This window comes from Giraffa tippelskirchi, chromosome 7 (assembly GCF_054371585.1).
Source record: "Giraffa tippelskirchi isolate mGirTip1 chromosome 7, T2T-mGirTip1v1.2.pri, whole genome shotgun sequence".
Classification (NCBI taxonomy): domain Eukaryota; kingdom Metazoa; phylum Chordata; class Mammalia; order Artiodactyla; family Giraffidae; genus Giraffa; species Giraffa tippelskirchi.
The window spans coordinates 21,179,440-21,204,941 of record NC_137281.1 but is presented as its reverse complement, the minus strand read 5'-3'; the positions used below and the strand labels follow the sequence as shown (position 1 = coordinate 21,204,941).

General features: G+C 46.0%; 1 protein-coding gene across 9 annotated transcripts in view; it reads left to right on the top strand.

Moving 5' to 3' along the window:
- Nucleotides 1–25,502, top strand: part of ZNF536 (zinc finger protein 536) — a 443,099-nt gene that overhangs the window by 2,380 nt on the left and 415,217 nt on the right. Inside the window, exon 2 of one of the 9 annotated variants that reach the window (XM_081505677.1) lies at nucleotides 18,862–18,947. The exons of 6 other annotated variants lie outside the window; for them this stretch is intronic. The gene's annotated coding sequence lies outside the window, so the exon portion shown is untranslated. Of the gene's footprint in view, nucleotides 1–448; nucleotides 1,524–18,861; nucleotides 18,948–25,502 lie in introns of those variants that run through there. 2 more of the 9 variants (XM_081505685.1, XM_081505681.1) reach the window with 2 other exon arrangements.

The window sequence follows — 25,502 nt, the reverse complement described above, 5'->3', positions numbered from 1 at the left end:
GGAAACGCAGGCGCTGGGAAGTTAGGAAAAAGAAAAGAAAAGGGGACTGGGGGCAGAGATCTGTCCCCAGCCCACTCTTCTGAGAAAACTCCTGCAGGGCTTTCTTTGGGGACAGGTGGAAAGTTGTCTCCCCTCCTTTTCCCACTTCTGTATTGTGAACGTTCCTATGTCCGCCTCTCGGCGAACGTGCACACAACCCTCGAGTTAGGTGGAAGGTCGGACGATCGGTTGGGGGTGGGCTGGGGACGGCGCAGGCCTGAGAAAAGAGCGGGGGCGAGGAGGGGCAGGGCGGGGTCCCAGCCCCGCGCGCCGGTCGCAGCCACGGCTGGGTTTTGTTTGCCGGATATTGTTATGTCTAACGAGTGCCTCACAGGAGACGTGATTTGTCAGCCGCCTTCGTTTTCACTTTAGCAGAAAATACGGCGGCTGCGCGGCGTCCTGGCCTGCTGGTCGGGGAGCCCGCGGGCGCTGGTGGGCGCGCAAGAGTGCGTGCGGGTGGGAGCCGGCGGCCGGCCGGTCGCTGGTAGGGGCAGTGGGCCGGGCGGGGTGAGTGCGCGCGCGGTGCCGGCCTCGGCTGCTCCTGCGCCTTCTCCCGGCAGCCGCCGCCGCTGTGCAGTTTAGCAGAAAACCGACAGGGGCCGCGTTTGCTGAGCGCATCCGGCCGCCGGGCAGCCCGAGCGGGCCGCGGGGCCGGGCTGGCCGGTGTAGACTCCGGGAGGGGGTTGGGGGGAGCGCAGGCGGGGAGGGGCGCGAGAAGCAGGCCGGGCCCGAGTGCTCTTCACCGCCAGTGTCCGTTGTCCCCGGTGTCCCGGGCGCGTTGGGCAGCCCCTGGAGCCCTGGCCTTGCGCCCCCGCCCCCAGCCAGGGCTTAGGTGAACTTGCGGTGGGGTGAGCGTGCGTGCGTGCGTGTGTGTGTGTATGGCGGGGGGTGGGGGGGAAGGGGAGGTTAGACTGGGAACGCGCTGTTTTCTTTTCCAGTTTGATATTAGCAACTGGATTTTTACTTTGAGACCGGCTTTGCTCACTGCTGGGGTTGGGAGGGGGCGATCTTTTCCCATCACTCACATCTTTGTTCATTGTTCACTGAGTGGAAGGCAGGCGACTTAAAGAGACGAAAGAGGAAAAAGAGGGGGAGCAAGAAGAGGGAAGGAAGAGAGGCGCGGGGAGAGCGTCCCCGCCCCCGCCCGGGTCGGGTTGGACGGTGAAACAGTAAACCCGCGCACGGAGGGTCGCCGGGAAAGTGGACATTACCGCTTTAATTAACTTCGAGATGCTCCGGCGGCGGGACCTGGCGTAGCCGTGACGCGCCCCCATAAATCTGCCCGGCCCGGGGCTGCTCCGAGAACTCGTACAGTAGCGGCGTCAGACTCGACGCGCGCCTCCCAGTCCGGAGCCTATTTGCATAATTGGATCTTTCTTTTTTTTTCTTTCTTTTTTTCTTTCCCCTCATTCTCCCTCCCTGAAACTTGTTTGAAAACCCAAGTGAAAACTGCGACGACCTGCACGCTCAAAAGCGAGTGCCAAGTAAGTGCCCTGCCGTGGCCTCGGTGCGCCCCGAGGTTAGCGCGCAAAGCAGGCGAGCGAGGTGCCCCGGCGCCGTGCGCTGCCGGGCGGGCCTCGGCGGAGGGCTGCTCGCTGGCGGGAGGACTGCAGCCGCCGGCTCCGGCGCTCCCGGCTAGCAGCTTGCACAACTTTTCCCTCCTCTGTCTCCCGAGTTTTCGGGTCAGGTGAGGTATTTGGGCCAGGCATGTACCTGTAGCGAGAATCGGGAGGCGATCATTGGGACGCGGTGGAGTTGGGCATCTTGGGTCCGGGCGGGTAGTCGGTCCCCGCCGCCGTGGAGGGTAGAGCTGCGAGCCAGAGAGAGAGCCGGGCCGGCTGCTAGTCGCGCCGCGCCGCGTCTGCAGCTCGTCGCCAAATGCCTCCCCCATTATTCTAAGGTTTGTGTCTCTGGCTCTGTGTGTGTGTGTGTGTGTGTGTGTGTGTGTGTGTGTGTGTGTGTGTATGTGTGATCGGCTGTGCTTTAAAAAGAAAGGAAGGCAGGCACAACAAGAGCAAGAAGGGCTTTTCTCCCTTAGCTCCTTCCCTGCCCGCCCCCCCCCCCAATTTCTCCAGCATCATTTATTTCTAGTGCTCGAAGGAGAGTGTGCAGGGCTTCTTTACTAAAGACAGAGTCACCGAGAGACTGACAGTTCTGTTGGAAATGCCATAAATTCTATAGCCAAAATGTAGTTACATTCATAAAATAGCAACCGTGGCCTGTCCAGATAAGTGATTTTATAATATCTCAAATTTTATTAAAAACACAATAGTGTATTATTTATTTACAGTGTTCAGAACCTGGGGAAAAGTAGATTTTCTTGGGAGAAAACTGTAACCCTAGTTTCTGTTTGCTAGGAAATTTGCTGGCAGCTCGGCCCACCAGCCTGACGGGAAGGGGCAGGGGACTCAGCTTCAGCCTGGGGAGACGCAGGGGGGCAGGGGGCAACCCTCCGGCCTCTGCTTAGGGAGAGCCTAAGGCTTCTGGCTGAAGGCTGCTTTAGTTATGATGTCATTCTGATAGCGGAGTGCAAATGTCTCCTGATTCCACCATTAACCGCCTGGCTGATTTGCTTGGTAATGATAGCACTGCCGTCCAGCGCTTTGACAAATGCAGGCCTGCAGAGCCCTAGGAATTAACTTTTCCCCCTGCTGAGGAAGAAGCGAGCTGACAGAAGTCTCACTACTGGGCCCCTGACTTGAACTTTGTAGTGCCCGAGTCCAGACACTAACAAGGATGGCAGGCCCCTAGATTGAGGGACCCCTGTTTTCCCAAAGTTTGGAAAACTTTTAGAAGGCTTCAATCTACAGAGTACCCTTAAGCTGATAACACTTGCTTTGGGTTGTGACCAGGCAGAGACATTTTTTTGATCTGATGGATGACTGGGACCCCAGGTCTCTCTGGGGCCATTGCATAGAAGACGGGATTGTGACATCTGCTTCCTACCTTCAGTCCCTTAACTGTGACTTTATGTTAATATCACTGCAAGTAAACCGGATTTAGTGTGGATTTTTAAATAGTGTACAAAGATTTAAGATTTCTTTTGATTTACTGTTCAAATGAAATTTGCATAAATGTGATGAAAATGAACTTAACATCTGGGCATATGAAAAAAGGTTAGTACCTCATATGTCATCTGCAGAGAAAGTCTCTAAAATGCTTTCACCCTAAACTGGGTTCGGGGAAACAGTTCCTGGAGACATAAATGGTAATTATGGAAAACCTGGAGAAAGCGCTTTCAATAAATTTGCATTCTCTTGGACCACTGCTCTGAAAACCCATCTTGTTCTGTGCCTGGAGTGCTTAACTTCTGAGCGAGCTTGAGATCTCACAACTCAGCAAGTTAACTGCTGGCTGGGGCTGTCTTCACAGAAGACATAGGGCAGAATAGGGAGAGACAGTCACGCTGCTCTGGTCCAAGCTGGAGGCCAGTAACCCCCATTATGAGAGAGGACAGGGAGGTGGCCAGGATGTGCAGCCCTACTAACCACAGTTGCCCATTGGGTACTGAAGGCAGTGCTGAGATGTGGAACATTCATTGCCTGCTGAGCCCCAAAAAGCTGACAGATAAGGTTGTCTACTCTGCCTTAGGTAACCAAAGAAATTTCCACCAGATCAGACCTATAAAATCCAAGAGCCCGTTCAAATGAACTCTGAACTTCACCTTTCTGAGCAAGAGAAACTTATCTCTGGCATAAGGGAATCAGAGTTAAACAGCCTTTCCCAAACGTGGTTGCCTTTTGCTCAAAAGTTGGCTGTGAATGGCACAGGTGTTTTTAAAGTGCCTTGAATGGAAGGGGAAAAAAAGACAGCAATGATGCTCATGAGAATATAGATGAACTTATTTTTTTTAAGGAAGAGGATCATAAAAGAAGAAAGCAAATAGATTTATTTTTCCAGTTTGAATGAGGACAATTATAGCTTTTTAACGTCTTTGGATTTAGTGTTTTTAATAAGCCTTTTAAGTAAGCTGAAATATCAGCTTGCATTTTGTTCTCAGCATTATTTAAAGTGAGACTTGACGCAAGTTTAAAAACAGAAGTGAGCTTTTTGTAGGTCAGCTTTTGTCCATGCTGAGGTTGGGAGTCCCCCACAACACCTCTGCCAGGACCCTGAGCAGGTGAGAGTGCTCAGCCCCACTTCACCCTGTCTCCAGGACAGACAGATTTGGGCTGGAAGGCTGCCGGTGGTCAGGTGACCTGATGCTATCTCCCAGACTGTGAAGGTTGGATTTTGGAGTCTAAAAGCAAGATGCAAGTTCACTAAAATGGGAGAGACTCACATCTGCTAGTAGGGGCTTGTGAGCTGAGTAGCTCAGTGGAACCATGCCTGTCACGCACACCGGCCGCCCCCTCTAGGACATGCCATTGCAGGACAGCAGAGACACTGGAGGGAAAGGAGCTGTCCCAGGCAAGGTGGGGGTGGAGGGTCTGACTGGTGTGGCTCATTGTGTATTTTATCTGGTCTTGTGGTACCTGTTTGGGAGTTGTTGAGAGAGAGGCCTTTTGTCAAGGAGAGGGTTGCTTGCTCAGGTCTGGGGTGTCTGGGCCACCCTTGGTGGCATTGAGTGCCATAGAGGGTGAGAGCCAAGCTAAGTTAGGGAGTCCTATGTGCAGTCAAACCGAGCTAAGCCAGGGAGTGGCCCACCAGGATCTCAATTGTGGTGATGCTGGTGTGTGTGTGTGTGCACGCTCGCTGGAGAGGGTGTTCTTGCTAGAAACACCTGTTATGAGGTGATTTCCTATTTATTCACAGTGTATTACCCAGGGTAGATTAGTGAGTTTATCAGTGTCTGTGCACAGTGGAAGGATTGGGGCTAAAAGAGCTGAAGGAATCACAAAGCGGAGGGGGACATGTATGATCAGAAGGTGGACTCTAAAGAATGCAGGCCCCCTTTCCTACATCATTGTGCAGAGAGCAGGGCTGGTTTTAGTGGGCTCTCTTGGCTGCTAGAGAATGTTACCCCTGCAACTTTCACTTAAAAAAATCATTGTAGATCTTTGGTTTCTCTTATATTGGAGTTTTTGCTGCTACAGAGGGCATTGAGCTCTTGGCTTTTCACAGCCTCTGAGCACGCTGGAGGTCAGGTTTATCTGCCCTAAGAGACCAGATCCAGGTGAGGCCTTTGGTGGAACTTGCCAGGCTGGCCTGAACATTGTTTCTCTAGACCAGGGTTTCTCAAGTGTGACACTAAGGATATTACCCACTTGTAGAATCTGTCCTGTGTTTTATAGGATGTTGAGCAGCATTCCTGACCTCTACCCACTAGACGCCAGTAGCTCTCCCTAGTTGTGACAATCAAACATGTCTCCAGACATCTGCATACATCCCCTGGGGGAAAATCAGGTTCACTTTCCACAGCGTTTGTGTGCCAGGCCCCATCCTGGGCGTCTCAAGGGGCACAGGGAAGTCTGACCCCAAGGAGTACACAGCCTGGTGGGGAGACACACGTGTCCCAGGGCCCTGGGACACCAGGGCCTGTACCGCATGGGGGCAGAACTGGGGGTCTGAGAGGAAGGAGAATGTCAATCCATAGTAGAGGAATACCTGGGTGGAGGGTATCTGGGGCTCGACTCTGTTTTTATGTCAGTTACACCCTGAAAATGGCCCTGCCAGTGAGAGCTGTGTTTCTGGGCTTCCTGACTGTGACAGGCAAACCAAGAATTGTAAAGCAACAGTTCTCAGACTCCACGTTGAGACTGGGCATCCTGCTGGCAGGATGATGACAGTGGCTTATTTCTGTGCATTCACTACATGGCAGTCATGGGTTCTAAGCACTCGACTTGTTTAATCCTTACAGCCTCTCTATGAGCAGGTACTATGTTTGTCCTAAATCTCAGGAAGGGAACCTCAGGCACTGAGAGAAGGGTGTGGAGGATCCAGGATTGGAACCCATCCAGCCTGCCTCTGGAGTTGTCATACTCAACCCCACTCCTGCCCAGAGCACCTCCCTTGACCCATGGCCAGCTGCCCTTCCTGAGGGCACACTCACCACAGAACCCCTGGAATTCCATCATTGACCCCACAAGCTCATCCACACAGAGCCAGCAGCCTCTTTTAAGGGACACAGATCTCCAAGTGGGGCGTCTGGGTGGTAGTGACAGGAAGGTTATGCAGATGCATTAAGAGATGCAAGAAGGAAAATTAGTTTGTAGGGCCTCCCTCCTCTACCTACCTATTCTTACTCCGTAGCTTTTACAATGAGAAAATTAAGTGCCATTTTGACACAGGAAAAATGATCACCGTAGGCTTGAGCTGACATTAACCTGAAAGTTTTCTATCAAGGCTTTGATCACCTGAGCTGTGTTTAGCTTTGATTACTGAGGTGGGCTTGTCTCTCGTGCTCTGCCCCCACCCCGTTCTCTCTGTCTCTGCGAGTCCTTCAGCTCAGCCCCTTCACGATCTTTTAGCCTTTGGTTGTTTGTTTTCGAGCACACATTCACCCATACACATAGACAGGATAAACTAACCCTGTTTAGGTTGTGAAAGCCAACCCACAGAGCCTCTGAAGTTGAGATTAATCACAGAAATGCCCATCCAGCCTTAATTACAATGACGTTCTCACTGCATGTCTGAGGTTTCAAAATAATTCCTATAGATTTGGATGAGATTTTGGTTCATGGAAGGGCTAGACTGTAGAGCTCTCAGGGAACATTTATGCCTGTAGTTTCCAGGCACCTGAGGAGGCAGGGTCTGGGGCCTCTCTGTAGGTGTGCAGAGGTGGCCAGAACGTAGACAGCAGCACTGGCTGCTCTTGGGTGCTTGCCTTACGCCAGACCCTGCACTCTGCACCTTGGGTATGTAGTCTTATGGAGACCTTTTGACAGCAGAGTGAAGGGCATCCCTTGGCTCGGTTTCACCAGTGGGCAGACTGAGAGGTGTGGCCACTTGTTGCAGCCACAAGCCAGGGTTCGAAGGCAGCCTCATTAGCCCTGGAGCTCACACTGCTGACCTTGTCTGCAACCCTGCCTCCCTACGCAGTACTCAGGACTGTGAGTGCAATCATCCTTCCCTGTCATAGTAACTCGCCTTTCGCATGGAAGTTAAAAATGTAAACCAGAACTTGCTACCTGGAGAACATATGCATTGTTGTAAATTTGTTTTCAAGAGGGAGAAAATATTTGGAAACTGTATCAGCTAAACTGTATCAACTATAGAGAAGCAAACAGATCACAGACCACATAGATATTATATATGGAATTAAATTTCTTGAATAGCTTGATTATTTAATTTTATCTTTCAGAATATCTGGAAACACTTATTTCTTATTGACTAGAGAAGAAAATAGCACATTTTTTTTGTTCTTAAAAATTTTTTTTAAATTCTCTATTAAAATCTATTAAAGTCAAGTCAAGCAGAGCCTTCCAAATTATTACAGAAAGGCTGTCATTTCTATGAAGCCTATTGAAGGGGGTGGGAAATCTTATCAAAATTACAGCTAAAGTGCTTTAATTATTTTGCATCCTCGGCCAGGGCTCGCAATCTGGGGGTTGTAATCTATTGATGCCAAGTGGCTATTTCAGCAGCCTTAAATCTGTACCGAGCAGAGAGCATCTCACTGGTGAAACATGGCTGGATCTGGCAGTTAAACTCGGTGCAGGATTCCTGCAGCATCTGAGAAACTTTATTCACAAACGTTTTCCACCTGAAAGAGGGTCAGCTCTGGTGGGTGGCAATCCTGCCCCAATAGCCCAAGAAGAGTTCAAAAGGTAGAAAAGTGCAGTGTGGGAATGTGGGAGGGAGAAGAACTGCCACATGCCGACATTAAAGGATTTAATCTGTGCAGCCAGAACCTCCTGGATGGTGGAGGGCGGCCTCTGCGCTGGTCCCCACAGCCACTAGGTCTCCTTGAGTCCTCGGGCCGCTCTGAGCCATCCGAAGCCCGGCTCCACCAGGAACTCTCATGGACTTTGGAAGCACCATTTTTTAAGCAAAATGCCAGACACCCTGTCTGCAGTTCTTTTCTGAGATCATTGATTTGACAACTTAATATCTATTTTCTGTGTGCTTTTTGTTTTGTTTCATTCTCCCCTCTTCCCAGCCTCCACCCACCCCCCCACCCCCGCCACCCATTTCCTTCTTTTCAGCTGTTTTCACCCTTTGCACACGAATTCTGAAACTATATTAAAAAAAGCTTTCGCTGAAGTCTGGTGGGGGACTGTTTGAATTTTAGTCTTATTTAAAATTCTCCTCTAGCATATTTTAGAGGCGGAAGAAATATAGACACGATGACATGAACGTTTGCATCGTCTAAAAATGTATTGATTAAGGCCCATAAGGTGGCAGTTTCCCCTTTAATAACTGCTGCCACCCCAAGGAAGACACAGTGGCTTTCTAAGTGCGTGACAAATGAGGGGCTCATCCAGGATCTGGTCATCTGATTGGCATTTCCCGTGACAATGCTTCTGTGATGTAACCAGTGGTGATATGCTTGTCTTTGGGGGGGATGTGCGTTCCGTGCCTTCTGGCATGTTTATTCTTTAGCAATGGCTGTCTGCTGAGGTCAAGTAATATATTGCAGATTATTAGAGTACGTACCATTTTCAAAACCCTCCCGGAAGAACTGGCTGCGTTTTGACACACTGCCCTTTTATCTCAGTGATACCAGCAACTGGATCCTCACATTTTCCCTCCTGTCTCAAAAGGTTGACAGGAGCTATATCCGTGTGAGACGTTTTTTCAGGGACTGCTGGCTCTGCCTGAATTAGGAGCCTGGCTGCTCAGGTGACAAATACCAGGCCCATGTGTGGATCCTGGGGACAACTAGGGTCTGCTGTTCAGAAAACTTTCTCTCCCTTTGCATTATAATACTGCTCCGATAAAATTCGTGTAATTCTTGTGTGATCTCCAAATACCACCTTCAATAAAATAATTTGTTTATTGATCTAAAGAAGGAGTGGTTTCCAGCTGCTTCGTTCCTTGGGACAGACTTTTTGAGTTAGAATCTGTCTCTTTGACTCTCTTCTGCTAGAGGTTGGCCTCCTGTGGAGGTCAGGCGAAGGGGTTGGGCAACCTGGGGAGGCTAGGGACCGAGCACTTTTTACTTTAGGAACCAGGGCTGAGCAGAATTCAAGGTAAAATTCTAATAAAACAATTTGTGCTTAAATGTACTGATTTTTGTGTTTGCCCATTGAAGGCAGGTGAATTAAATCATTGCTGCACTGGGGAGCAGTGCAGGGGCCCCTCTTTTTATTAATTTCTATCATCAGCCAGCTGTTAACCCTTAGATTAACACAAAGGAACTTCATGTTCCTTCCTACTTTCTGTATCATTGCTCCAGAAGGAATGACTACTGGGGAATTCTTTGTGTGCATTTTATTTGCTAATTAAATTTTTTGCAACGGTTACACAGTACATGTTTTGCTTGATATATCAATATCTATAAGTTAGTTTTTTGCATTATTTACTTTTTAGGGGTGTTCACTCCTTCATTCCATGATTAAGATGCTTATTTCACTGAGCTGGAAACATCAAGTTTGTAAATGAGGAAGAGCTAGAAGCATTTTTGTTTTTGTTTTTAAGCAGTGTAACACAGTGATAAAGAGCTCGGGACCAGTCAAATGGGACCGGGCTTGATACCCAGCGCCACTCCTTCCAAGATCTTCGAGAGCAGGGCATTTTCTGTCTTTAAGCCTCAGTTTTTCTCATCAGTAGAATTGGAATATTTTTTCCTCCCTAATTGAGTCATCAGGATTAAAAGAGAAAATGATTAATTAATGAGCCCAGAGACCAGCTATTCTACAAATGGCCAGCTAATATTATTACTTGTATTGTACATTTTGTTAAATATTTTAGGAATGAAAACCCTGCCCCGAACTATAGCCATCAATCATTTGCAAAGCCTAGTGAGGTGTCATTCCTCTTTGGTTTCCCTGACTGGTCTTTGGAGTTATTTACCTGGGAATCAATAAGTATCAGCTGATTGATTTCCTATACATTTCAGAAGATGCATTTTAAAGGGTCAGCTGAGTTTATGGAAGGTTATGGAGTGGGGGTAGGGTTTAAGTCTTCACTAAACAAATATGCTCATTCCAATCCATCAAGTGTTAGCACTGTGTCCCCAAGCCACACACGCACACACACACACACCATACCACACCACACCACATCACACCATACCACACCCTGGTTGTGGTAATCTTGGTAGGAACATTATGCGCCTGACTCTTTATCTTTGCCCTGGATCCAAGCCAAAGGCCCCAGGGAGGCACTACTGTCATTCATTCATTCTTCATTCATTCATTCAGTCTTTAAAGAAAAATATGTATGAAATGTATTCTGTGTCCTAGGCAGATTAGTGGTGTGAAGGAGAGCAGAATCACTTTTGAGGGTTTTATACCAAGACCAAAGTACAAGTGTAGGCAGTGAAGATGATGCTTTAGGTTCCAGGTTCTGAAACACACACACACACACACACACACACACACAAGCACACATGAAATTCACCTAATTTGCATACTTACACACACTCACTTGCTGATTTCAAGGGACCCAAATGCTTCTGCATGAAGTATAAAGTTAATGAGTTGAACTTGTGGCCATTGCATTCAAGATGAGTCACCCAAGAGAGAGGTGGGGAGTTGAACATAACTCCTTTACTTTTTCCTGCAGGGGAAAGGGTGGAATTCTGGGTGGCTTTTGCTCAGTGGGGGGGATACCAAATCTCTGACAAAATCAACATTCCAGTTATCCTGGAAAGTACCTAGGAATGTTATATTAAGAAACAAGATCCCATCTTCCTGTAGGAAATTTGAAACCACGATCAAGTCTTGTAGATATACATCTAGCATTTATTGAGTGCTTATTACATAGATGATCTTGGGCTTTAAAATGCAAGATATTGTTTACTTTAGTTCTTAGAATGTTGCCTTTTGGTGGAGAAAAGGAGGTGTATCCATGTTGTATGACTTGCCCAAAATCATGTAGCTGGTAGATGGCATTGCTGGGCTTTCTCTGCATGGATCTGTGCCTGTGACTGTGACTGTGTGTGACCTTTGGACTGGGGCTCTGGACATCTGGTCTGGAGCTTCTCTGGAGATGGCATTCTCTAGAACAGAACCGCTGGCGAGTCAAGGTTTCTGAACTTCATGAACCTCTTCTTCAGCTGGAGTAGGCTGCCGTGGAACAGAGCCCTTGGCAAGGGGTGAGGGCTGCTTTCCTGTCGCACTCTTTTCTTTGCACCACTCAGGGCAGTTCGCTGTGTTCATTCTCTTGGATTTGTCCGTCCTATTGATACTCACTGTGTAGGTACTGAGGACACAGCAGTGGACCCAATATCCATGAGTCCTGCAGCTCTAGAGAGTCATAAGAGACATAATATTTGTCACGCCCACTTTGATCATGAAGATTCTGGAGGAAGAGGACAGAGGGCTATGGGAAAGCCCCTCTTCAACGAGTTGGTCAGTGCTGTTCTTGGTGGTCTAAAGGTGAAAAGGAGCCAGTAAAGCAAGGGGCAGGGAAAACTCCCAGGCAAGGGAACAGCATGTGCAAAAGCCCTGAGGTTGGAAGGATCTCAGTGGTTTGAGAAGAACGAAGGCCAGGGTGGTTGGAGCTGATTGTCCACTGCTCCCCCAAAGGACATTACAGGTGTCTTTCTTTGCACCGAGGAGATATCTTCTAGCTGAGGCGGCTCCCTCAGTCTGCTGTGAGCATGGCCTGTTGAGGGCACTTCTGTTGGAGGGTGTCTGCTGGCGGCTGTGGCCTTCTCTGCCATCCAAAGTCAATATTTTCCTTCCAAGTGGCCCTTCCCTCCTTCCGTCCATCCCTTCTTCTCCCTATATAATTCATTCATTCCACAAACATCCACTGAACGTCTACTCTGTGCCAGGCACATAGCGAATATAAAGTTAGTTGCAAAGATAACAATCATGTAAGCTCTCTAAGATTTTAGGATCTATTGAGACTCACAAGTGCTTCTGTGATGCCTAGCTCCCCTCTGCCCAAACCCTAACTCTAGGGGTGTCCCCCTGACTGCACAGTTCTGCTGTACTTAGTTTGGTTAGACTTGTTTATTTAGTCTCAGAGGAGAGAGGGTAAAGCTCAAGTATGCACCAGCATCTCAGAGTCACCCTGTCTCTCCTGTGCACAGCCATAGTGGCTACACACTTCCTCCCTTCCCACCTCTTGTTCCTGAGTGTGCACCCATGTCAGGCAGTGTGCAGAGCACCGGGGGGAATGACGGACAGTGCCACCATCGGGCCTCTGCCTCCATGGGGACATTCAAGTTTGTGCTTGATTAGGATGTCTTGGGATTTTGAGGAAGTTCTTACCACTCAGCAATTTCTGGGGCTCATGAACTTGTTCCCCTTTCAGGAAAGGGACAGCTTGGTAGGAAAGCCAGATACTTGTTTATATCACCTGTAAGTCCAAAGAAGACTTTATGCTATAGAACTTGAAAGTACACATTTACATGCCTGGCTGTTTTGATTCATTACTTACATGATTACTCTAGTAACTTTTAAATTTAATTTAGTTTAATTTTTTAGTGGAAAATGAAGTATGTCCTGGCTCTTTGGATACTGAACTTTTTTTCTTTTCATTTGGTTTTAAATGGTTAAGTAAATTTCATTAAATAACTGTAAACATTCCAAATCATCCTGCATATATATCGTATTTCACATCATCGCAACTTCGATGTAAAATATTAAAATGTAAATGACTCAAAAGAAAAATTATGGAAACAAATGCATGACTTTTATTACACTTTCAGAAAACTTGCTCAGATATTTCCCCTTCCTTAGCAAAAATCTGTGATGAATTAAGAGAAAAAACATTTAAGGGCACTATAAAAAATAATTCTTTAGAATAAAGGAACAGACCTTAGTAAGCAGTATTCTATTCCCCCATTTTATCTGTTCAGTTCTGTGAGTATATGTTAGATATTGTCCACTCATCAACTTGATTATTATAAAGTAAGTTATATCAGCATTAATATAACCATTTTAATTTCTAAGCTTTAGTTGGAATAATAGTTTACCCAAGTATATAAATATAAATCTAAATTTGTATATATTTCATGAAATTTGAACCAACAGTTCTTCCTTTTCCTCTTAAGAAATATTTCAGTATAGTAAAAATTTTCTGGGAAGCATTTGGTATTTTATTTTGGTCTCTGTCACGACTTTCTGTGTGATTGTTCTATATTAATCTTGAAAAGTGACACAAGATTTCTTTTTCCATAATAAATAGCAAATAAGTTAATAATAACAAATGATAACTCTAATGAAAAAATTATATTTTCTCCAACTTAATAGAAGAGTATCAACAATAGGTAGGATAAAATAAAATCAATATTTTGACACTGCTCTATTATGTCTGCCTCATTAATTTGGAGAAAACTTCTCTCTTCAATCCTAAATCACGAAGTGTCAACAAATAGTAGTTTTAATGTCTACTCTCATTCCAGTACATTTAATGCTTTGCAAGTTATTTTTGGAGGAAAATGATTTTTGATTCTGCAGATGTATAGAGATTGCATTGTGTAGGTTTTTGTCTTAGGGAACAATGAAAAAGTTTTGCCATGTAATTTGTATTCAAGAGATAGTTCATTCCAAATTCCAATTCAGCACAATACTATATGGTTTTTCATATAAATGAATATATGTGTATGCATATCTGTATGAGTCTATATGTATTTGTATATGTACGTATCTATGTGTATTATTGTCCTGTTTTATTTTCTTTACCCACACTCTCTCTCTTTCTTTTTTTTGCCATGGGCCCCTGCAGTGAAAGTCCCAAGTCCCAACCCATTGGACTGCCAGGGAATACCCCCACCACACACACACACACATACACACACACACTCTCTCTCTCTCTCTCTTTCAAAGGGCATGCTCATTCATGTTTATTAATTTCACCCAAAGTTTCACTTAGCTTCCTCTTCCTTTAGAAGAATCCGACATTTCTGATTTCTGAGTACCGATTGTCAGTTGATTAAGGTCAATGCTAGCACTTATTCAGGCTCCTATTGACTGGGGCACGTGATATAAGTGATTGATCCACCTTAGACACAGGCTTGCTAATTTTCCATTGTAGCTCTCCTTTCCACCTAGTCCATTCTTCCTTACCCCATACAGTATTTAAAAACGCTCCATCCTGCACACACCCCCCTCCCCATCCTTGCTGTTACACTAAGGCAGAATTACATCTTTCACTTGTGCAAAAGTATTTGTATCACCACTGCCTGTCCTCCTTTGTTTTCCTGAGATCACAAAAGCCTGGGATTTAGAATAGCAGGTAATAACATACAGTGAATATTATTGATGCTGCTTTAATTGTCTTATTGACAACTCACTTGAACTTGGAGAAGCATGCTAATATTTATCATCCTGTGAACTCATGTGCATTTTCTTGACTAAAGTCGTAATTACAGAAGAATTTCAAAACTCAGATGTCTGTCCGCAACAGCCTCACCTTTCCTCTTTGTAGACAAAGGCTTCCAGGCAGCTGCATGGAGGCAGAACTCTTCACTCACTGCCCCCCTAAGCGTTTGTGTCCTCCGGACTTTTCTCCCTCTAGGGGGCATCTGACTAATTAACGCCTTGACCAGCACCTGGTCAGGAGAAGAGGCAGAGATGGGACCCACCTGAGCAGTTGTAAAGGGGGCAGTGCCCATCTGGCTTTGGGGTTGCCCAGAGGTTTTTGTTTTTTGAAGAGACAGGTGTTTCTTTCCTTTTGGGAAATGCCCATAAAGAACATTAAGAGATTTAAAACAGGTTGTAGCTGAAATGGAGGCTGCTGTGCTGTCTAGGAGGCAAAAATCCATTTGAGGAGGGCTTTGACAAGCTTGAGTTGATGAATGGAGCCATCATGGTGTAACCAGGCACCTTGCGGTCCCTATCTCCCCTTCGCCTCCCATCATTCGCTAGGCTCCGACCCCGGCCCCCCTCTCAGTTCCCTGGGTGTGGCAGGGAACTGCTTGATCACACTCGGGGTCTTTGGCATGGCTATTTCCTCCGCCTGGGACACTCTTGTCCACACCTTCACTTGGCTGCTTCTGCTTATCCCTCAGGTCTACCAAAGGCCACTTCTTCCAAGAAGCTTTTCCTGGTTGCTCTCTTCCTCTCCGCCACATTGGTCACCTCCCAGCTCATTGTCCTATTTTGTTTTCTTCATGGGATTTATCTTTCTGGATTTCATCGAGTGTTAGCTTACCTTCTGTCTCACTCCCTCCTCTAGAACTAGACTCCCCAAAGCCAGGGCCCCTGCAGGCTCTCTGGTGACTCTCCTTCTAGCACCTAGAACAGTAGCTTGCAAAGGTGGCCAATTGATCAATATTTTTTGAAAGAAGGCTACTTTCCTAAAGGTAAAAAAAGACACGTTTGGGAGTTTTTCCTGACCTTTGAGAACAATGTCGTGTCATCCCCTGACGCGCCCTTTGTTTCTTTTTAGAGATGGGGCTGCAGCTGCGTCTTTCTCCAGACTACTGAGAGGACGCCATGATGGCGATTCAGAAGGGCGGTTGTCCCTAGATAGAAAGTATATTAGTGTTATTGCCAAGTTTCCCCCCCTTGTGGGGCACTGCTCAGATGAGGGGGTTTCTTCTGGCTTGGGTTGTGGCTACGGAGGCCTCCGGTCTCAAGCCATCTCCCTGCCTGTGCCACCTTGTTCGAGGTGGGCCATGCAGTCTCCCCCCCACAGCCTCTCCCTTGACATCAGTACGTGGGGCACGGAGAGCCCTCATCGGGGTCTTTGTCGCTGCTGAGAGCAGCTGCGTGGGGCCCTGATTAACATGGATAAAGTTGTTAGTGGCTCTACATTCTCGTCTTTGGCAGCACTTGATGGGGGACCCTGGGCAGAGGAGCCGTGGGGCCTGCAGAAGATGCCATCTTGACTCCCTGATTGGTGAGGCGCTCATCTGACTGATGAGTGAGGTGGAGCCACCCCACTGGCTTCAACGAGACACTCGAATCACAGAGCGTGATTGCAGAAGGGGAGAGAGGACTTTAAACCTATGTCACATCCTGTTGCCCAAGTGACTACCATCTTGGGGAGTTTTGTGACACTCGTACAACTTGCAGAGCCTGTTTTCTGAAAGTGTTGGAGATCCCTGTCTTCCTCCTCCCAATAAGTCAACAGCAACTGAGAATTCCACAGAAAAAGAAAAGATGGGGTAAAGTCTTCATTTCTACCTGTTTGTCCCACAGAATTCTTCCTCTGTGTAAAATTCCTCCTTTTGACCCCTGTTATTTGCTTTACTGTGTGATCTACATACATATCTTTTCTCCTCTACTAGATGTGAACTCTTTGAGGACAGAAGTTTCTTTTTCTTCCCTCTCTGTGTCAGTGCCTTGCCAGCCACTAACCGTCCCCCACCCTCACCCCACAGGGTGTCTGGCACCCGTGGGAGGGGTTTGGAATGGGAGATGGAAATAATAAAACCTTAATAAAGAATTAGGAGCACAGGGGTCTTTTAAAACGATTAAGAATAATTTCCCAGTGAATTGTTTGTGATTTTATAGATCTCTTGGACGAAAAACTATTTGCTATTTAGTCTTTTTTCACTTCAGTGAGTTAAAAAGTTTGCTAATTATGTAAAGAGCCCCACTCTACAAGGGTGGCTTGAGACCACTATTACTCAAAGCCAAAACTTTTTAGGTAGTGAAGGTTTCATTGAGAATGGGTTCCATGATCAGGTAGAATAAGGAATCCCTTGGTGTTGTGCTTCTTGGTGATGACCTGTTGTTGAAAGTGAAGAGCAAAAATGTTAGTCATTCTGTTGTGTCTGACTCTTTGTGACCCCGTGGACTGTAGCTCACCAGGCTCCTCTGTCCATGGAATTCTCTAGGCAAGAATACTGGAGTGGGTAGCCCCTCCCTCACTCCAGGGGATCTTCCTGACCCAGGGATCAAACCCAGGTCTCTTCCATTACAGGCAGATTCTAGACCATCTGAGCCACCAGGGAAGCCCCTGACCTGTTGTTATTTAGCAGAGGGCTGGGTGGAACATGGCTTTTCATTGGATTCTGTCTTGGACTTAACTCATGACTGCCCTCCGGTCTCTCTTCCTGGGGGCCTCCTAGTCACCAGCATCCTTTTCAACTGCTGTGTTTCAGCTATTTGATTGTTTGAATGCAAATAAAATATGTGTTCATGGGGACCCACTGTGTGCCCTCATGGCAGATCTGTATACAATTCAGAGTCAAATGTTGGATGGAGGCACAAATCTGGGTCCGGGCCCTTGCTTGGTTAGTCACTTAGGCAATTTATTATCCCGGCTGGATCTGTTTTCCTATCTGTAAAATGAGGAAGGTATGCCTATCAAATTGCTCTCAAACTTAGACAGATAAAAGAATAGCTTGGGAGACTTGTTAAACAATTGTATTCCTGGGTACCACCCTGAGAGTCCAGTTTTGTAGATGGTGCTGATGCCCAAGGTGCAGCCATGAAATTAAAAGATGCTTGCTCCTTGAAGAAAAGCTATGGCCAACCTAGACAGTATATTAAAAAGCAGAGACATTACTTTGCCGACAAAGGTCTGTCTAGTCAAAGCTATGGTTTTTCCAGTAGTCGTGTATGGATGTGAGAGTTGGACTATAAAGAAAGCTGAGCGCCATAGAATTGATGCTTTTTGAACTGTTGTGTTGGAGAAGACTCTTGAGAGTCCCTTGGACTGCAAGGAGATCAAACCAGTCAATCCTAAAGGAAATCAGCCCTGAATATTCATTGGAAGGACTAATGCTGAAGCTCCAATACTTTGGCCACCTGGTGCGAAGAAATGTCTCATTATAAAAGACCCTGAGGCTGGGAAAGATTGAAGGCAGGAGGAGAAGGGGGCAACAGAGAATGAGATAGTTGGATGGCATCACCGACTCGACGGACATGAGTTTGAGCAAACGCCGGGAGTTGGTGATGGACAGGGAGGCCTGGTGTGCTGCAGTCCATGGGGTTGCAAAGAGTCGGACATGACTGAGCGACTGAACTGTACTGAACGGACGTCCAAGGATCCCCAGTTGGTCCACTGGCCATTCCAGTTCTGCTGTGATAGTGTATGAAATGAATTTGGAGACGTGGTTAAACACTAGCAAACCTTATTTATTGTCTACTTGGTTTTCTCCAGTTTGTCCTAAATTCGCAGCATTTTGCACAATTAGAGAGTATTCCTGGCCACAATCATGGAAGTAATTCCAGAAACTTACCCTCCTGAGAACCTGTCACTTTGCAGTGCAGGTGACAGCATCAGAAAGCTCCACTCTGGGCAATAGAAGTACCACAAATCCTTTATTTGACCTCAATCAATCAAGACTTTTTCTGGCATCCCACACATCAAAACTAGGCAATACTGACCTGGCCTATTCATACAAAAGCCACATGGAGCATGGTGGCAGAATCTTTCTGGTTTGAATTCAAACCAGATAAAAAATAGTAGAGGATGACAAGGGAATTGTCACAATTTATCAACAGCCTCATCTTTGATTTTAAGACTGTATAGCTTCAAACAAAACAAAGCAAAAATAGCAAGAAAACAGAAAACCTACCAATGGCTAATAAGTTTTCAGATTTCTACATGGTGAAATTGGGGAGATGTTCTTGAAAGGTCTAGTTGCAGTGAGCATATATGCTTGCAAAGAGACTTCTAAGCTTTCATCATATTAAACACCAACTCCATGTGTGTTAGCGATACTCTTCATAACTCCCTAATTGAGCAAGCGGGACAAGATGTTATTAATGCTGCTCTAGGCGCAGTTGACTTTTGACCTTGGCCAGCGATGGTTCTGAGAAGTCATTTCTTCTGATGCCTATTAGATTTTATCCTTTAACAAGGAAGACCCTTGAATAAATGGATGTCTACTTCTTTTGTCTTTTGTTGCACCCTCTCCAGAAGTTTGGTTACATTAAGCAGGAAGGACAAATCATCACCATGTGCAGATTTCATATCAAATAAAAGAACTCAATTTGCTGCCAAATGTGAGTTTAACCTCTCCTAGATATTTGGTTGTGCATAATTAATATACCATTCAGCAGTTGACTTTTGTGCTTTTCATACAGATTTAATCTTTAAGAATGCTCTGGGTCCCGCGCTCACAAAAGCACATTCAACTTATTTCACGGGTTTTGCCTTTGGGTTTGGGGGATGCCCTTGCCCGAGTTCTGAAGAAGATGAGCTGTGTGGCTCAAATATTCTGTCCCTTTAACTCTTCTCAGCAAACATTGATTCAGTGCCTAGCACTGTGCTTCGAAATGGTTGGAAATGAATGTTGCATTGCAGCTATAAATACTAATACCAATACTTGAGGTGGGGGTGGAGGGAAGGGGAAGGATGCTACTCTGCTCCACTGTGGCACACTTTATAGGTCACCTCACATGTCTTTTCTCACTGAATCTTCAGTAGTCCTGTGAAGCAGGTTCATTGTCTGACTTTCCTAACAAGGAGCCTGGAGCTCAGAGGTCCAGGTGACTTACCAAAACCCACGCTTGTAGCAAGCGGCTGCACCCTGGTGGAAATTCCCCATTTCTGCCTGCAAAACCTCTCTTTCCACTGTGCTGTGTATTTCATGGCTATGATTACTTAGATTTGGTCAGAGGAACAGAGAGGGAGCTGCTGGGTGCTCTGGAGAGCAGCACCAGCTGCCCTGTGCCTTCTTGGGGAGTGGAAGTAGAAGGCCAGGGGGAGGCCAGGTGAGCAGTTCACAAAGCCACCAATCTGCAGTGCCTTTTCCTGGGGAAACATTGAGCAGAGTGATCACTGAAAACTTAGTTCTTATTTATGCCTGCTGCTGGGAACGTTTCGGGGGACATTCTTTAAATGGTTTTTTCTCTGGGCAAAGGCAAGCACTTTCTGAATCTGCCCTCTTGCCAAGTAGACGAGATGTAAGAACATGTTTTCTATTGATTTTTAAAAGCAATTCAGGACCCAACTGGTAATAATAGGTGTGACCTGTGCCGTTTTCCAGGCAGTCACAAGCAGCTCAGAGCCTTGTTGTGCGACTGTGATGTTTGGGATGTGCATTCTTTGAAGATTACTTCTAAAGCAAGGCGTCCAAATCCTTAATTCACGATTCTGTCTATTCCTGTGGTGTTTACATTCCACCATGGCAGAAGATCACTGTAAAAAAGAAAGATGAAAATGCACTTTTAAAAAGGGCTTTCTTGCTCAGGCTTCCTTCAAAGACCCTGTCCTTGTCCTCTCTTGGTGATGCTGAGGTCTGTGTTTCATCTGCAAGGAACATATGCGTTACTAGTGATTTAAAGGTGTGTCACATTGTCGTGACACATCTGGGCTGAGCTCTGGGGCACTGAGCCACAAGGAGAGGCGCTGGTGTGACTTTGGGGTGTTCGGGCATGTCTCTCTGGCATCTGTCTCTGAAGTACTTCCATATATTTTGCTAAGGAGTGCTTACCGCCTTTGCTGTAAGTTGGTTCTGGAAGGGTCTTGGGAAAGTGGCTGGTGGAGCCGATTGATTTGGCCAGGGAACAGAGCAGGGCTTTGCTAGGGCTGGGCGTGAAGAGAGGAGCGCTGTCTCTACTCAGAGGAGTCTTTGCAATCTGGCATCTGAGAGGGAGAGTGACACGTGGAAATAGGGCCAGGTAGGGCCACTCGATTCCCTAGACACCAAAACGACTGTGTTTTCTCTCCTCGGTACACTCTCCCTGGTATGATTTAAAAGGTACTAAAGTGCATAGTAAATGAGTGGACAGAGTTAGTTTTGGTTTTGCAACTAGCACTGTTTGATGCCTTTTTTTTTTTTTTTAGGGGGGCAGGTATTAAGTGTCAAATACTTGAATACACAGCTTAATTTTTTTTTTTTTTTTGCTGTCTCTGAATTTTGGGGAAGTCTTCAAGGCACACATGATCTGTCCATCATGTAACCCAGTACTTTGGTTAATGGCCTCTCTTGATGAACATTTGGGGCCTGTCTACCCCCCTCTGTCCTCCCAAGTCAGCAGCACCTTGTCAGTGGGCAGCTAGGACAACCTGATCACAGGGTCCTCTCTGGGAACCTTGGGTGTCAGGAATCAGTGAAGTTGCTCAGTCGTGTGCGACTCTTTGTGATCCCATGGACTGTAGCCTAGCAGGCTCCTCCATCCATGAAATTTTCCAGGCAAGAGTACTGGGGTGCATTGCCATTTCCTTCTCCAGGGGGTCTTCTTGACCCAGGGATTGAACCCAGGTCTCCTGCATTGCAGGCAGACGCTTTACCATCTGAGCCACCAAGGGAGCCAGGATGGGCATAATTCTATATGAGGCCCCAGATCTGCGTGGCTGAAGGCCAATCAGAAACCATTTATGATGTGATTTGAATCATAAAGTTTTCTCTTCATTAACTGGATAATTATGAAATGATTCATAGTAGATCTTGACAAGATAGGTTGTGGTGGATGCAAATGGTCTTAGGTTTGGGTTTTTGCATTTATTAATGTATAGACTTTTCCTATGATATGTTGAGAAAGCAGCATGTGGGCAGCAACACACAGATGTCCAATATACTGTCCCCACAGCCCTTTTCTACGTCTCCTTAGCATTTGCTGGCTATTCAAGGGATGGGTTAGGGCTTCCCTGGTGGCTCAGATGGTAAAGAATCTGCCTGTGCAGGAGACCTGGGTTTGACCCCTGGGTTGGGAAGATACCCTGGAGAAGGGAATGGCTACCCACTTTAGTGTTCTTGCTTGGAGAATCCCATGGAGAGAGGAGTCTGGCAGACTACAGTCCATGGGGTTGCAAAGAGTCGGATGCGACCGAGTAACTAACACAAGGGATGGGTTGGCCTTGAAATAAAGAACAATTATTAAATTCTTTCGCCTTTGAAAACACTTCAGGGAGTGATACCTGAAATTTCTGTTGGCCCTGGCTGACTTTGGCCATGCACCACACCACCAGGCTTCCTGGGCCTTAGGTGCCTCAGAGAAAGCTGGAGAAGGGCTACAAGGGTGTGGAGGAGGCAGGTGTGTGTGTGCGGCAGGCGGCCAGAGGCTCTGGTCCCTTCCGGTTTCTTCACGTCAATAGCATTCTTAAGGCCCATGAAAGCTGACTTCGGAGTATTCACATGTGTTTCTTAATGAAATAAGCTTGAGAGACATGTGCCTCTTTCTTTGAGTAGACAACGGCCATGAAGCCTTATGATAACTGTTACAGGAGGCATTAACAGTTGGAACATAGATACCCAGAAAATTGGGAGCTGGGCTTGTATATGACTGAGATGTTGAGGTGGATGGAAACCAAGACAGGTGGATTTTGGTCAGATCTCAGAAAAATTAGCTTGGTAGTTTCCAAAGTTTGTCATTTTAAAAAATTTTACCTTCATAGTAGAAATAGTAGAAGCGAAAGATTGTTAACTATGGGAATATTTAGAGCATATCTAATTATTTTAAAAAGTTGCCGTGATTCTCATGAAAGTAATTTAATTTTCACTTCATTGACTTGGTAGTACTCTAAAGAAGGTAGAGAGTATTTTGAGACGATGATGATAAGCAATAGATAGTTGGAAAGAGTTGGCGGCAGCCACTGAAGAAGCGGCCACAGTGCTCCTTCCAGTTGGGACTTTTGCCCTGTAGGCAAATCTTCACCCCTTGGGAGCTCTCATTTCATCAGCCTCATAACTGCAGGGAGACCCTCCTCGTCAGATGTGGAGAGGGATCTTAGCTGGTGTTTCCAGAGGGCAGTATGAATGATAAATACAGTTAATACTCAGAAGCAAGAATTGATTTTAAGAATGTGCCTTTGATTCACTAATCTCTGACATTGAGACATTTTTTGAAGTCTGTTGCTATAATTAGAATTCTATAAGCCATTTTATGTCTCTATCAAAATTTTAAGAGACATAGAAAATGTAAGGTTTTTTGGAGCTTCTAATTCATCATATCAACGCACATCATTTTGCAGTTTGGGCTTCAGTGTGGGGCAGTATTTCGGGCCCAGGGACTTGATCTGTCACTGGGGCTGTATCGACAGCAGCTAGTCCCCTGCCCTGATGCTATACCGCAGAGCCTGGAATTTGAAAATTGTTCGTGAATTGTGTCTCTGCCTCGCTTTGACTTGTTCTTTGCAGCTGAAATGTGGGGCTGGATGATCAAGCAGGAGTTGAATGTGTCATTCTGAACCTGTGACGTCCCTGCCCTATTGGCTACGTGTCCTGGCTGGGCGGAGGCGGCAGGGGGAGGCTTGGTTTCTGGGGACATGTGGGGTAGCATGACAGCTTCAGCTGGGCTCAGGTGAGTCACGGCTGCGCTTCAAAATGGGTGATTGGTGGCGTGCAGTCTGTGAGCCATGTGTGAGAGTCCTTCCTTAGTCATAGGGAAGGAGAACACGCATTGCAAATAAAAGCCTCATCAGATTAGTGAGTCAGAAAAGACGCTAATCCCAACCCGATGCTTAATTTCTACTTTTTTTCTTCCTAAGGCAGAAGCTCTTCCTGTTCTTAAAAAAAAAAAAAAAAAATCAGTTTGCAAAAGGACTGATTTAACCACAATTGAAAGGGGTGTGTGTGTGTGCCATGTCACTATTGCACTGTGACGATTAGCATGAAGATGAGTTGCACTTTAGCCGGGCTGAAACTTGTTCGTAACAGAATGTTAAATACTTAGTGAAAAGAAAGATTATGTCTATCTAGTTACACCATTCCTTGATATATGCTCCATGTCAGAGTGCCATTGTCTCCTGGGTAAAGACGGAGAGTTCAAATACCCACTATCTCTCCCCTGGTGCTCCAACTGCTCTGCTTTGAAGTTTTTATAATCCATCTGTCATCTTCTAGCAAGGAGGGCACATGTTCTGTACCACTCAATTACAGAATTCTCCTTTGCCAGCTCCAATGAGACAGGAAAGAATGTTATGGGTGGTTGAGAGAAACTGTCAGATACACTAAATTCCTAGGATTCATATGGACGGTGTTACTCCAGGGTAGGAACACAGCCCGCCTATTGTTCAAGTGCATTAAGGATACATTTGGCGTTGGGCTAGAGAGCCTTTGATATATTTTTTTTTTTCCTTCTCTTCCGGAGTGTTGTCTTAAATTTGATTGTTAGTGTTTGGAGAAAAAAAAAAAGAGATCAGTCAAACCTCCACTGGAATGTGGACCTTCAAATGTGGATTGAAAATGTGACATTTGTTTTAGCTAACAAGGAGTCGGTGACCAAACTCTGCAGAGATTGCGAACTATCGGAATGCTTTTGTTTCTGTGGTTTCACTTTAGTGAAATAGGATTTTACTTGGGCTTGATAGAAGATGGTGACTAGATGCAGCCTGATCTCCACAGAAATAATTTTCATCATTGTATGAACGGAAAGCCTGAGCGTTGAATGTTCTGCCATCTGGTGAGATTGAAGAAAGTTAGCCTCGGACTGAAAAGTCTTTAAAATGGGTTATTTTATTTAAAGGCAATCTACCTTGGAGTGGTTAGTGTTGCTGGGTAGCATGTTAACTTCTCACTCATTGAGTCACGGGTGGTTAAATTCGTTGTCTTATGTGAAATGAGTTTGATGATCTCGGCTTAGCCTCTAGTGGGTATTAATTCACATTATGAAATATCCCAGAATAATTTAGCACCGTGTGGCATAATTTGCATTTTTACACAAGATAGGGGCAATGATAGTGTCTGTGGATGTATTCTTTTTGTTTTTTTCATTCAGAAGAAGATGAGTCTACTTTGTGGCTTACAAGATGATTGTTTGTGGGGTTACTGTTATGAATTTGTTGAGAGCATATGGCTTAAGAGCTTGGGGTGGTGAGAATAAGACATTCTAGCTTGGCCCTAAAACCTAACAAGAAATATTTGCTGGGACATAATTACAGCGGAGATGGTCTAGGATTTCATGGTCCTGCCCAGAGCTGGTATATGCTACACATGTGCGTTTTAACACAGGAGCACATATATAAGAGAACACACAGGAGGTGAATACATACAGTTGGCAGGACTCCATGGGTCCCACAGTGTGTAAAAGGAGTCTTTTCCCTTTATAAAACAGGAAGGTTTGCCAGAAATGCAAGATACTATTACAATAATTAATTTAGTGAAACTTCTTAAATCTGATCTTCTGTTCAAACTAATAATGGGAGGATGGGGTAGCTCGATGTCGTTAATTGAAATCTGGAGACAATAAAAAAAATGTCTTTCTGCAACTTCAATACAGCAGTCTGGAACTGTTGGGTCAGGCTGTGAACCAATTTTCTTCTCATTACTTTTGATTTTGGAGTCAATACAAATTTCATCAGTGATTGTAGGGTGCAGATCCTCGTCTGCATGGACCCTGTCACGGGAGAATATGTGCACTCGGCTTAAAGATTTACGGAAAAGCAGTGCTGGTGAGTCAGGAGAGGGAGGAAGGGAAATGCTCCTTCGTGTGGCCGCCTTGCTCGCTTAAGGGGTGATTGGCGGGAGGGAGACCCGGGGTTGGGGAGAGGGGGGAGCCACAGGCCGCTCAGAGCCTCTGCAGGCCAGCCAGCTGGCCGTGGCCTCTGCTCGCCTGTTTCCTTCTTGGGCAGCTGCTCCCTTGCCCCCATCCCCCCGTCCAGACCTGTGTCTTTAG